The sequence below is a fragment of the Carcharodon carcharias genome, chromosome 4, assembly GCF_017639515.1.
Source record: "Carcharodon carcharias isolate sCarCar2 chromosome 4, sCarCar2.pri, whole genome shotgun sequence".
Taxonomy (NCBI): Eukaryota; Metazoa; Chordata; class Chondrichthyes; order Lamniformes; family Lamnidae; genus Carcharodon; species Carcharodon carcharias.
In genome coordinates, this window is record NC_054470.1 from 95,798,325 (window position 1) to 95,812,624 (window position 14,300).

The 14,300-nt window shown below is 43.3% G+C and overlaps 1 pseudogene; it reads right to left on the bottom strand.

Annotated features, from left to right (window-relative positions):
* Positions 1-981: 981 nt before the first annotated feature.
* Positions 982-12,456, bottom strand: LOC121276766 (annotated as a pseudogene).
* Between the last annotated feature and the right edge of the window lie 1,844 nt (positions 12,457-14,300).

Sequence of the window (14,300 nt, forward strand, 5' to 3'; positions counted from 1 at the left end):
GCTGAGAAGGGGCAACAATATGAGATTCCCTAGGAAACTAATAATGAGAATAGGAAAGAATTGAAAGAGCTGAAGCAACAGCTGTGTAAAAGCCCTAAAGTTTTAAAACTAGAAGGCCCTGAGTTCTCAGAAGAGCTGTTGGAAAACCCAACTATTGAGCTCATGCATGTTCAGCTCACACCTGAGTCATTATAGTCAATTTCAGCCAAAAGTGAAATTAAAGAGATGACTGAGATATGGATCATTGCGACCAAGAAAAGGACATGCAGGAAGATAAGGAGCAATTATTGACAATCCTTGAAAAGAAAACAACTTTTTTTCCTTTTTCTCTTTCTCCTCCCTTCACATCTCATGCAGCACCCCACTGTGTTGCTTTGTGCTTCTTGCCCTTTATCTCTTTCAGTTTGGAGGGATGGACAGCAGGAAAGAACATGACCGCACCCGGAAGATGATGAAATCAACCACTGAGGAACCTAGAGGACAACTGACCCCTGAAAAGGAAGTCTCGGAAAAACTTGCTAAGGTTGTTGAACTGCAGCACTCAACTCACCTCAGAATGTTTCCTGAGAGAATTGATTTGTAAATAGCTATTAGTGTAAATAGTTCACATGTTATTAAGTTTGTCAACTGTACTTTTTAAGTAGAGGGGGAGGGATGTAGTAAAGTGGAGTAGCATTACCTTTAAGAAAAAGCAAATGGCTAACCATGTGAGTACTGACCAATCACTGTACGGCCTACTGGTTAACTTTCAGTCTGGAGTTGGAAGTGGTTGTGGGAGGGAGCATGTAAGGATTTAGTGTACTGCCTTCTGTTGCAATAATCAATCACAGTTTGTTCTTATGTCAGTCTCTCTCCATTACTGATTGCGAGCATCAACTAATAAGTGTACATGAAGGTGTGCGATTCGAGTTCACTTGTCTCGTGAACTCATACACTCAAGACATAAAAATCAGAGACAGCTGGAACTGCATTCCTTAGACATTATGTGATGAGTGCAAAGCCTTTTGTTCGAGGGAGTAGGTGATACTTTAGCTTGGGTAAGCCTTTTGCGTCAGCCACCTGCATGCTGAACTGGTGTTTTTTCTCTGTAAATCATGTTCCGTCACAGTGAGTCAGAAACCAAAAGATTTCAGGGTAATCCTGTAGATTAAGCAAACTCTGGATTACATTTTTGTGATTTTCAGTCCACTGTTGGTGGCAAAATACTATCTCCAGAAAATACCACATCCAATCAATCAGAGGAACATAAGCCAGCTCCTTTTTTGCTAGTACTTTTGAACTCCTCAAAAGATCAAATCTTTCACAGAAGTCCCATCCACAAAGGAAATCAATCTCACAGTTATGATTGAGAATAACTATAGCATTCTCCTTACTGTATTTAATGTAATTCTTTTGGTCAGTATAAAGGGTACATTCTGTGCATGACCACCATTCCAACAATGCACCAATTGGCTGGCAATACAGTACGCCAATCTGCAGTTGATTCGCCTGTAGAGTTGCTTGTTGATCAGCCGTATTATCAGTGTGCACAGCTGAAGGAAGTTGATGATGAGCCCAGTCACTACAAAGATGTAATATATAAGAAGGTGGCTGATGAACTGAGATTTCAAAGCCTCCAATATGTCCATCAATGTCCAGAGTTCATTAAGAAAATCTTTATCTCGATCTTGTTAATTCATCCAAATGCGTTAAGTATTCTGCTGACTCATGTCTTTCCAAGTCTTCCACTGCCTTGACATTGACAATGATTCCAGAAATTTATTTGGTCCTGTTGCCGGAAAATAGTTAGTTGGCCAGATGTCTTGGTTCCCAATACACCATCAGCAGACAGTCAGCCTCTTGGTTCTCCACTGAAAGGGCGACCGAAAATAATTTCCCTGCTTGCCTCATCTTCTGTTTTGACAAGTTATTATCTTGCTTCTCTCCATTGCTGGCTTATGTTCCTCTGATTGGTTGGATGTGTTATTTTCTGGGCATACTATCTTGCAAGTGACAGTGGACTGAAGATTGCAAAAACATAGTCCAGAGTTTGCATAATAGTTGGAAAATTTTGGGTTAGAATATACATATATACTATGTATCTAAAGTTAGCATGAAATAGGTGAAGGAGTGGATTAGTTTTTAATTTCATTTTGTTTAAAGTTCATTTTAACTGGAAATTGCTCAAGGTCTCACTGTCATGGAAACCAGGCTAGCGAAATCATTTTCTTAGATAGGGTTGGATAGTATGCATAAAAAGCCATGGTTGAAAGAGCTAACACGTGGTATAAAGTTGTGCGAGGTTTTTCATTTAACTTTGACTATAGGATGCTTGCTTGAAATACAAGTATCCAGTAATAAGTGGGAACACACACCTGACCGCAATAAACTATAGTCCGGTTCACCGGCCTAATGAGGGATAAAAACAGCTGCACTCAATGATCATTGTGAACACTTGTTAGGAAGCCTCATGAACTGGCCTAGCGAAATGAATAAAACCTTTTGGAAGTTAGTGTGGTACCAGAGATGGAATGAATGGGAGGCTAGGACCAGTTTGGGACAGACAGCTCAAGAGGTGATAAAGAAAAGATGAAGTAAGAATATGGCCAGAGCACATGTGAAGGTCAAAAGAATAATGACAACTGATTGACATCAAAAGACAAAACGTTTAACCCAAAGTTTAGACAAAGAACTTGACGCTCCATAGGGTGTTTTGCAATAAAGTAAATCTTCATAGGTCCAAAAAGCCTCATCAATAATCCAACCAGGCATCCAGCCCTGCTAGGGCATAAAGTAAGAGACTGTGGGAGGGTTGATAACAGTAGGTGATGAACAAGGATTCTGAAGGAATACTCCGGTCAACCTTCTTGAGGGGTTTCAGAAGAAAAGAAAGTTTGAGCACTTAGAAGAGAAGTGATGAGACAAGTAACCATTTGTGCATGTCAGACATTCTATCTCATCTGGACCAGTACTTGCTACTTTTCATGGTGGTATGTTTTTACTGTATAACTAGTAATGTTATATCATGCCTTGAACTCTGATTAAAACTCAACATCCCACCATGTTGGTTGCAGTGGAATCCAGATTGACTGACTGATTGATTGGATAGTGATAACTCTCAACTAACTTTCTAAGTAACTCAGACTATCCTTCAAAGATTAAAATTCTGACACTGTTGTATTGTGATCATTTTCAAAACTAAATTTCTCATGACTTTTCTCAGAGTGAGGCACCCAAACTGTGGCCTCTGAAGTATGACGGGCAAAATGTGCACTAGATGCTAGATCAATTAGAATTGGTATGGAATTAAAAGCAACCATTTAGCTCATGAAGCCCACGCCAGCCACTTAGCATCTTCAATGTACATCCCTGTATACTTTAACACATAAATTAAATATCTTCAAGTAAATGTTCTGCTTCTGATCTCTAAAGATAATTGAGCAAGACTTTAGTATATTTATTCGCCTCACAACTCAACTATTCAACCCTTACTAAAAAGGAGAAAAATAGAATAACTTTAACAATTAACTCACTGCTTGACATCCTAACATAGACAAAAGATGTAAAACTGGATGGATAGGAGGAAGGATGAATGGTTGGACAGGTGGAGGGAGGAAAAGGACGGATGGATAAACGGACAGACTTCCTTTATGCCAAGTGTATGTTGTAGACAACAAAAGTACAATCAAACTCAAAACCTAATGAACGTTGTCCCTCCACAATGCCATAAATTTCTGAAACTTTCATTATTTTTAATGGAAAATCTGACCCATTTGTGAGGATTGAACTATGAATTACTCATTTGGGGCTATCTAATTTTGATACTAATATAATTATTTGAGGGAATGTGTTTATTGAAGTGAGTCAAAAGGTAAAAGAAATAACAGCATTATACAGGGGATGTGCTTTTTCATTTCCTGAATGAATGAAGAGAGCAGTTTAATTTTTTGATGTGAGGAACAGCCAGTAAAATGGAACATTTTGTGAAATGTAATTCCAGTATATCATAAAGAAACAGACAAATTTTGTTTCCACATAAGTTCCCCAGTGCTGAATCTTATCAGATGATATAACAGGCTATTTTGAAATTGAGGCAATCTTATCATATTATGAGATGTGCATATGATAACATGGTGGTTCCATTACTAGACTAATAATCCAGAGAGCTGGACAAATGATTCAGAGTCATAAGTTCAAATCCCATTGTAGTAGCTGGAGAATTTAAATTCTGTTAATTAAATTAGAATAAAACTCTAATAACAGGACTGGTGGCCTTGAAACTTTCAGCTTGTCATAAAAAGCCATCTAGTTCACAAATGCCTTTTTGGGAAGGATGATCTGGCCTATATGTGACTCCAGACCCACAGCAAGGGTTGTTTCTTCACTGTCCTCTGCCATAGCCCAGCAAGCCATCTGGTTGTCTCTAGGGCAACTAGAGATAAGCAATAAATGCTGGTCTTGCTAATGACGCTCACATCCCCATTGACTGATTTGAAAAGAGGAAGTGCACAGAGAGTAAGAGGTCAGTGGTCAGCAGTCTGCAGTTATTGTCATGAAGATATTAATGTATATAATGTTATTCGAAATTATTTTAAATTGGACTTGTAATAGGGTCTGTGTCTGTGGATGTGAGTGTGTGTGCCTTAATTGGATTAAAGCCAGCTAGTCTGAGTGTTTTAATGTATAGTAGTTTTGAGATGTTAAACAGCACGGTAGAGGGTACATTTGCATTTTGTTGAATAAACCATTCAAAGACTGGGGGTGAAATCTTGCACCTAGCTAGGAGACAACAATAAATATGTTTAAAAACAAAAAAACTGCGGATGCTGGAAATCCAAAACAAAAACAGAATTACCTGGAAAAACTCAGCAGGTCTGGCAGCATCGGCGGAGAAGAAAAGAGTTGACGTTTCGAGTCCTCATGATCCTTCGACAGAACTTGCGAGTTCTGTCGAAGGGTCATGAGGACTCGAAACGTCAACTCTTTTCTTCTCCGCCGATGCTGCCAGACCTGCTGAGTTTTTCCAGGTAATTCTGTTTTTGTTTTTAATAAATATGTTTATATTACTAATAAAATTGGTACTATGAAATGGGTTGTATTGTTAGAAGAGGTGGAGTTCAAAGGGCCTAGTGATATAATGAGAATTTGCATTCAAATGGAAGGCTAGGTATATACAGAAAAGTGCTTTGTGTGTGTAAGTCAGAAGCATATAAGATCTAAGCCGTCTGTAAGCCTACAAAGGAAACAAATTGAAAGGAACCTCATTTTGAATTCATAAGATAAAATCTGCTTTGCCAGGTGTCTATTTATGTCTATGGGTTATTGTTGGCTTGGAGAAGATTTACCTGGGAGTGATTAATTTGGGGATTTATTTAATAGTTATTAAGGTACTAATTTGTAGACAAGTGTATGTGTTTAATTTCTTGTTAAATTAATAAATGTTTAGTTTAATTTATATAAAAAAAAACCTCTTGAGTCTTGGTGGTTTCATTTCTGAATTCAGAACTGCATCTCAAACATACCAATTGAAAATATAGGTTATGACAGTTGTTTAAAGTTTCACTCTGGGATTTTAAATAACTCAGCCTTTGCCAACTGCTGTGTCACAACATTATCCACACCTGAAGTGCATTTCTTAAAGTGGTTATGGAAAAGGAACAGACAAATGTGAAAATACTCAAATGCAGCAGGGCTAATTTCAGTGAGTTGACAGGTGTTCTGCCTCATGTCGATTAGAATCAAAGATTGTCAGGTAGAACAGTTAACTGTAAATGAGCAATAGGAGGCCTTAAATGTTTACAGCGTTCAAATTGAAAAAGTCACTCCACTTGGATGCGATGCATTCTAGGTTGCTGATGTCGTCAGTGGGAGAAAAAAGAGGCTTTGGCCACAATCTTCTAATATCGCTTAGATATGGGAGTGGTGCCGGAGGATTGAAAATGTTTTACCCAATTTCAGACAAGGAGTTTAAACCCAGCAACTAGAGGCAAATCAGTAGTTGGGCAACTTTCAGAGACAATAATCCAATACAAAGTTAATTGTTGCATGGAAAAATATGGGTTAATAATTGACAGTCAGCATGGATTTGTCAAAAGCAAATTATATTTGACTAACTTAATTACGTTTTTTGATGAAATAATGGAGAGCGTTGATGGACATAGTACTGTATATGGACTTTCAATCGTGCCATATAATAGACTTGAAGGGCATGAAGCAGACAGATGGTGGGGCTCTGATATTTCCATGGTTTTCATTAGCAGCTTGTAAGGAAGAGTACCACTGTCAGCCCCTTAAAAGGCAAATGACAAGCAGGGGAAGAGGTTGGGAATGGAGATTCACAAAATTCGGAGTTCCTTCTCTCACTCCACAGTCAAGCCCAGAAGTTTGCATAGCAGCCTCAAAAGAGGCATATGTGGATCCCAAAGCTGAATAAGCTCAGGGGTTTGAGGGAAATGTTGCTGAGGGGACTGGGTTGCCAAGTCCAAGGCTAGAACAAATTTGGCATTTCACAAGCAGATGTCACAGATGTGCTCAAAGTAGCATCTGCTTCCATTTACTCGGTTACTGTTGGCAAAACAACCCAAAGAATTTCAGGATCAAGTCATCTTATGCTCGTCATGGCAACTGTATAGATCAGTAACTAGTTCAGTTCTATAATAGGGGAGTTCTCCCAGGGTCCTAGCGAACAGTTATCCCTCAAACAACACATATAAAAAAATGAGCTAATCTGATCATTATCGGATTGCTGTTTGTCAGACCTTGGTACACACACATTGGCTGCTGTATTTCCTAAATTGCAACAATAATAACACTTTGAAAGCACTTCATTGGCTGTGAAGTGCTTTGGGGTGACTTGAAGTCATGAAAGTTGCTATATAAATGTAAATTTCTCTCTTTTTTTTCTCATCCAGCATGTAATTATGTTTTTTGAGCCAGCAGTTTTAAATTGACAGTGGATTGGTGTAATTATACAATGAAAGATGCCTGCATTACAAAGCATATTTAACCAACAGTCTTCTCAAATTGTTCATTATGCTGTTTTGGCAGGGACAGGAAGCTACTTTTAAAATGTAAATTAAAACCTATGATGGTCAAACATGTGGAGCATGGTCTGTGTATGCTCTGCCCATTTACACCAGCAGTGAAAGGCCAAAGGTGGCTGTTCCAAAAGGACGGGCCATTTTTATCTTTTAATTTTCTGGGAATGGTAAGAGCAGAAACACTCTCACTGGCCCCACAAGATCACTGCTGCCCAAAAAAATACTGCAGCCCACTGCCAGTCTGTATGCATCTATCCCAGGGTCGTTTTGCCTCCCACCCTGCCCCACACCACTGACCTGCAACCCCTGCCACAATCTCTCCCAGGCCTGATCTGTCAGCCAGTTCTATGGAGGAGCCAACCGCATGTGCACACAGCCCAATCAGCAAACTCTACTGGCACATACACACACAACCTGTGCAAATGAGGCCCAGGGCTCAAAATGGCTCCTTTAAATCAAGAACTACTTCTTACACTTACAACAGTATCTACATTCTTTACACATGAGTGAAGGGGAAGTCTAGTTACCAGGTACTTTCACAAGTATTAATCCAATGTCAACAGCAAAAATAATTCTGTCCAAGACTTTGTGCTTTGGGTAAAATTTGTGCTCAAAATTGCACCAGTTATGCAAAATGAATTGTTTTGCTTAAGTTTCTGCTCAAACTCTTAGCAAATTTAAAAGCTGCCACACAATCAGAACGTAATTCCTTTTTGCATCAGAAGTTAAATTTATTTTAGTGTGGTCATCCGGAGCAGCATGATGGATGCAGCTGAGAACAGGTTCATCACAAAAAGTAACGATCTTAAATCTGAGGGCAGAATTTTGCCCTTGCTGTGCGGGCTTGGGTCGGAAACTGAGCGCCACCCGTGGCCGGCACCGTGCTGCGATTTCACGCTGACCGGCCAATTAAGGCCCATCCAGCGTGGAACGTGAGTGGCTGCGCTCAGCACTACCTGAGCGGGTGGGGGTGGGGGGGGTTGTGGGGGGCGGAGAGAAGGGTGAATGGGGTGAGCAAGTGAGCAATTCATAATCTCCCTGAGGCACAGAGCTGCCTCAGGGAGATGAAGGGCTGTTTAATAAAAATAATAAAAAAATAAAAATATCATAAAATATGTCCCCTCATGTGACTCTGTCACATGAGCAGGAACATATTTTTAATCCAAGTGTAAAATTTTTATTTGATTTTTATTTGCTTTAGACGACCTCATCCCGGCTGTGGATGAGGTTTCCTAAAAAGTGCAAAGGCCGCTTGGCCTATTTGCCTATCCGCCAACCATTAGGTTGGACGGGCAACTTAAATTTGAATTTAATTACCTTTTCAATGGCCTTAACAGGCCTTTTAATTGTCGGAGTCGGCAGCACGTGGGCCGAACCAATTGCCATGGGACTGCGCGATGACGTTGGGATGCTCACCCGACGTCACCGCATGTCATTTTATGCTGGGCAAGGTTGGGCGTGTGCCCACCCGCTGAGCTTAGTATTCTGCCCCGAGTGTGGAGTCCACCATCTGTGAATAACCCAATTTGAAATGACTGAACATAACTTTAATAATCTATACAGAACCATTTACCAGTTATTGTGTTGTACAATAGTCAAATACTTAGCCAATTTTTTAAAATGTAAAAGCTTTTAACAATGCCAATTTGTCTCCTTCCACCTAAAATGAATGCTCCATTTTAAAAGCTTCCTCACAGGCCCATGAATCAGTGCAGTTAGCATAAATACATCATGGTGATCTGGGGCATGGTTATATTTTGTGGGTGGGACCCACAAATGCTTACAGACAGTTGGCTTACAGACCGCACCCCACCCCCCCCCCGAATGCCTCTGCCGAGCCCGCCTGACAAGAGCAAAATTCTGCCTGTTGATTTAAACAGAACCCTGGCAAAGCACACTCTGGACAGTCGCATTCAAAATGAGTTTCTTTCAGCTCTGGGTCCTTGCAGACAGTGGCTTGAGGCTTTAGTTCTTGGATTCCCTCTCTCTTTTTACCAACAGCATTCCCTTCCTTTATACATATTTTCCTCTTTGCAAACTTTCATTGTAACACTATGGCTAGAATTTTCTCGTTGTGTGGGACTTGACGTCACCACGCGCTATTTATGTGGGCGGGCGCGCGATGATCTCCGATGCGCACCCACCATTAATTAACTTAAGGCCACTGAGACAGCAATTGTTGGGGATTTTTTGGGGCCCGTGCGATCTTCAGGTTATCGCACAGCACAACAGTCAGGCGGGTAGGACACGTTTGTATAAACCTCATCCACGGACAGGAATAGAGGGTGAGTGGGATTGCAAGTGTTATTTGCCAATATTGCCTTTCATCCACTACTGCTTGGATGAGGCCAGCTAGACAGAGCGAGCCAGAGGCTTCACAGCGATTGCTGGCTTCCTCCACTTTCAGGGTGCAATAGACTGTACACATGTGGCCATCAAGGCGCCAGCAGGTGAGCCCGGTGCCTTAGTCAACAGGAAGGTCTTCCACTCCATGAATGTGCAGATAGTGTGTGCTCACGGGATGCAGATTATGTAAGTCTGGGCAAGGTACCCACGCAGCTCCCATGACGCCTACATCCTCAAACACTCCCAGGTACTGAGACTCTTCAGTTCCAGCCCGGCTGGATGGTTGGCTGCTGGGTGACAAGGGTTATCCCCTCAAAAAGTGGCTCATGACGCCTCTCTGCCATCCAAGAACAGAGGCTGAGCAGCGGTACAATAGGAGCCATGTACCACAAGGGCTGTTGTAGAGAGAACCATCAGTCTTCCCAAGATGCGCTTCCAATGCCTGGACCGTTCAGGGGGTGCACTCCAATACCCACCAGATCACGTGTCACAAATAGTGGTTGCAGGCTGCCCTCTCCACGATCTGGGGCTGGAAAGGAGCGACACTGTGGATGAAGAAGTTGTAGACGCAGTTGCTCCGGCTGCACATGATGAGTCCAGCAGTGAGTCCGAGGATGAGCACGCTCAGGAGAACGTTGAGGGGGTAGATGCTGACCCAGGCAACCTCCAAGGAGGCAGGGACACTCAGGAGGCTATAATCCAATGATCCTTAAGCAAGCCCACCACAGATGGACCTCCAACACAAGTCAGGGCTGCAGGCTCCATACTCACTTCCTGAGTGCAAAATCTGCCTGGATAGGAACATTAACTAAGGGCCTTGTCAATAAAGCTCAATGTGACACACTCACTCATAACATCATGGGTTCCTGTCCACCTGCAGAAGCAAGGAATCACCTTGAGCCATGATCACATATCAAAATTTAATGATTTAACAAAATGAAGTACAAAAAAAGTAATTACAAAGGTGTTATGCATCACACCGAGTGGTCATGAACTAATAGTGTGGCAACATAAAGCCACCAGTGAGAAACCCATGGTGTGCCTAAGATGCCTTAAATTTACCCTTACGGGTGCTACATCTAGGTGCTCCCCCCTCGCTGGCACTGGCATCTGAGACAGCCTGCTCACTGTGCTGTCCTCTTGGCCTTGATGACCTTGGCGGGTGTCCTCTGGCACCATGGAGCCTTTGATGGCCCTGCCTGGGAGGGAGAGGCCAGTTCCACAGCTGGCATCTCCCCAGTCACTGCAGCCTCATTGGACCCCATGGTCACTGGCAGAGGGGTGGAGGAGCCGCTGCCCTCATCCGGAGTGCCGTGAGAGAAGCCCGTAGAGACGACAGGCAGCTCCTGCGCCAACGTGAGGTCGCTTCAGACCTCCCTGCTCACTGTTGATGGATGGGCACCAAATTGGGATACTTGGTGCCCAAACCATCTCCCACACTGGCACTGACCAGCTGAGGTCAATGTCGCTATGAGGGCTTGCAGGTCCGAGCACAACACCAGGAAGCCCTGACTGAAGCCTCTCCAAGAGGGTCGCCACTCTCTTCATGGAGGAATAATGGTGCTTGGCCATGAGGCTCATTGCATCGGTGATGCTCCGCGTGGACAAGCATCATGCCACGCATTGCCTCATGTATCTCCGTCAGATCCTCCCGCACACCCTGCTGCACTTCCAGCATCTGTTGTCTCACGGACAACTCCAGAGGCACTTCTTCAGTCACCGACTGTGCATGTGCCTGGTTCCCAATAGTCCCCCAAATGCTGACACCATGGGCAATCTCTGTCTCCACCCGCACCTCAAGTGAGTGTGAGGTGCCCTCACTGCTGTGCCCCGGCACACTTGCCGATGATCTAATTCCCATCGAGGTGCTAGTATCTCTACTGCTGGTGCTTGCCTGGCAGAGATGGTGTGATGCTGGTCAGTCCAATTGTTCAGGGCCCTCAGGTGTGAGGGGTGGCTCCTCTGCCTCCTCCTCCTGGCCCTGCTGCAATGATGCTGAAAGGAAGAACAAGGACATTAGATCAGTTAACATGGAGATAATGTCAATGCACACGCCTGTCTCCCTTATCAGTTTATGTTCATCTTTCCATAGTCAATGGTCAACCCATGTTGCAAGCTTCAGTCACTGAGCATTCAGCAGTGCCATGGCTGCTGGGACACACAGTGACCTCAGTGCTCGGCAAACTTACCTCCCCATGGCACCCCAGCCTCACCGCCACTAGTGGACCAGGGCACATGGCGCCTCTCCAGATCAATCGCCTCCCGCTCTTATCTAGTCACGATGGCCAACTGGGCCTGGCCTCCAACAGTCCACATCTGCTTGGCAGCATTGTGTGCGGTCTTCTCCTGAAAACGAGGGAGGAGCATTGATTAGTCCACCCTGTACCTGGATTTCCATCACATCTCTGCCACCCCAACCAGAATGAGACATTGCAAGGCTCTAGTGAGTCCTGAACCCGCAGCTGCCACACACTCACACCTAGAAGCCAGGGCTGATCCCCTCTTGCCCATACACTGCCTCCATCACATTTGGCATCACACGGTCTAACCTTGCAAATCAAGGAGGCACAAGCACGTGGAACGCCAAGGCCAGCAGTCGGATGGTGCCCCACCACCTGGAAGCTCCCCTCCCAGCATGTTAGCACCCTGACTTTGACATGTTTCACAGTTCCAGCACTGTGCATGGATGCAACCTTGAGGTTGCCCCCAAAACTGTACTCTGGTTGTCAGTGTCACACATGCTGCAGTTGCAGAAACCATCTCAACACTACCCTCTCAGGGTGAACTAGGCATGAGCAATATCTGCTGGCCCACCCAGCGAGGGAAACATGACGTGAAGGATTCAATGCTGTACCTGCACTCAGAGTTGATTGGGGGGGGGGAAGCTTGGGGGGACAGCCTACCTGCTGTGTTAAGTGACCTCTGCCAACATGGTACTCACCCTTCCCGAGCGCAATAGGTCGTTGAATCTCTTGCAGCACTGGACCCACGTGCATAGTACCATGTCGTGGGAGCTGAATATCTCTGCCAATGTTTGGTCAGGTGGGGAGGCCGCTGCCTCCTGCCCCTCGGAACGAGGACTTCCTGCCATGCTGCCACCTCCTCCAGGATGGCAGCTAGGCACTCGTCAGAAAACTGAGGGGCACACTACCCCGCTGCCCTACCCTCCTGCCAGGCCTGCTCTCCAGCAGTGCTCTAGGGAGGCCTTCTACTGGCCATGATGAACAGCCTTTGCAAGGCTGCCAGAGCCCTATTTGAACAGGCTGCCGTGTCACTTTTGGACCGGGTGGTCATTGCACTCCCACCACTGCCCGCCCACTCCCGCTATCCTTGGGAGCCACACTTCACGCTGGGCAGGCCTTAATTGGCCCGTCTGCGTAAAATAGCGGCGTGGAGCCAATCACAGGCGGCGATCGACTCCACACCTGTTCCCAAACAGCCCACCCAATGGAGAGAAAATTCTCCCCTAGATCTTTTGAACTTTACCTCTTCTAATAATAAGACCCTTTCATAATACCAATTTTATTTGTAAGCTTTGGAAAAAGTAAACACATTGTTTGGCTTCTTCCGACTCAGTGTAATATTTCACCCATTCTTTTGAATGGTTTATTTAAAAATGCAAATTGCCCCCTTGACACCTATGTTTCTAAACTTCCCCATGTTTATCTAATTATCATTTCAATCCTACTTCTCTTCTATAATCAAAGCCTCTAGACCAGCTGGCTTTACTCCAGTTATGACACGTATACATGCATACACCACTAAATTCTATTTTAAAATAATTTCCAAAAACATTATAGACATTATTATATCTTCTTGACATCCCCTCCTTATCAAAAAATGAACCTTCATAATTCTAAAAGGCTATTTCATTTTTATTAACCCATCTTACACTATTTCCTACACTTATTTATATAATTACACTATTACATTACCAGATGCATGCATTAATATAACAATATATATACAAATCCTTAGTATCAGCAGAAATCATTCAAGTTCAGTGTCCAGCTTTTAAATGTCCAATTTTCCCTTTAAGCTCCAAGCTCTTGATAAAGCATCCGTAATCTCTCATCCAGTGACATGTATAATCTGTAGATTAAATGGTTGCAGTAATAAACTCCACCTGAATAGTCATACACTTTTTTGTCTCAAAATTTGTCCAGAAACTTTAAAGGATTGTGGTCTGTACAAACAATTGTTTCTGCAGAATTGTTTGCCACAGATTTCAAAATGCTATAATGCTAACACCAAAGCCAACGTCTCCTTTTTGATCATTGAATATCTTCTCTGTTGTGCATTGAACTTCCATAAAAAATACCCTATGGCTTCTTGTGATAGTATGGCCCCAATATCTATATCACTTGCGTCAACGGCCAACATAAGTTGCTTGGCATAATTGGGTACTGCCAAAAATGGTGTCATAGTTAATACAGTTTCCAAATGTCAAATGTCTTCTGACACTCCTGTGTCCATTGAAACTTCTTGTTCTTTTTTTAATAGTTCAGTCAATGGAGCAACCACACTGTTAAAATTTGGTACAGATTTCCAGGAAAACCCACTCATAGCCAGAAATCTCAAAACTTCTCATTTTGTTGTAGGCACTGGGAAATCCACAATAGCCTTGACTCACATCTCTCAGAGTCACCTTACCATGTTCAATGGTATGACCTAGATACATAACTTGCGCTTTTGCAGATTCACTTTTAACCAAGTTCATCACCAAATTAGCTTCTTGTAATCGAATAAGTAATTCTTCCAGGTGCTGTAAGTGCTCCTCCCACGTCTGACTGAAAAATATCAAGTCATTAATATACACAGCACAATTGCATAGACTTGCAATTACTATATTTGTCAGTCTTTGAAATGTCACAGGTACATTCTTCATACCAAATGGCATGACTGTAAACTGACATAGTCCATTTGGCATCACAA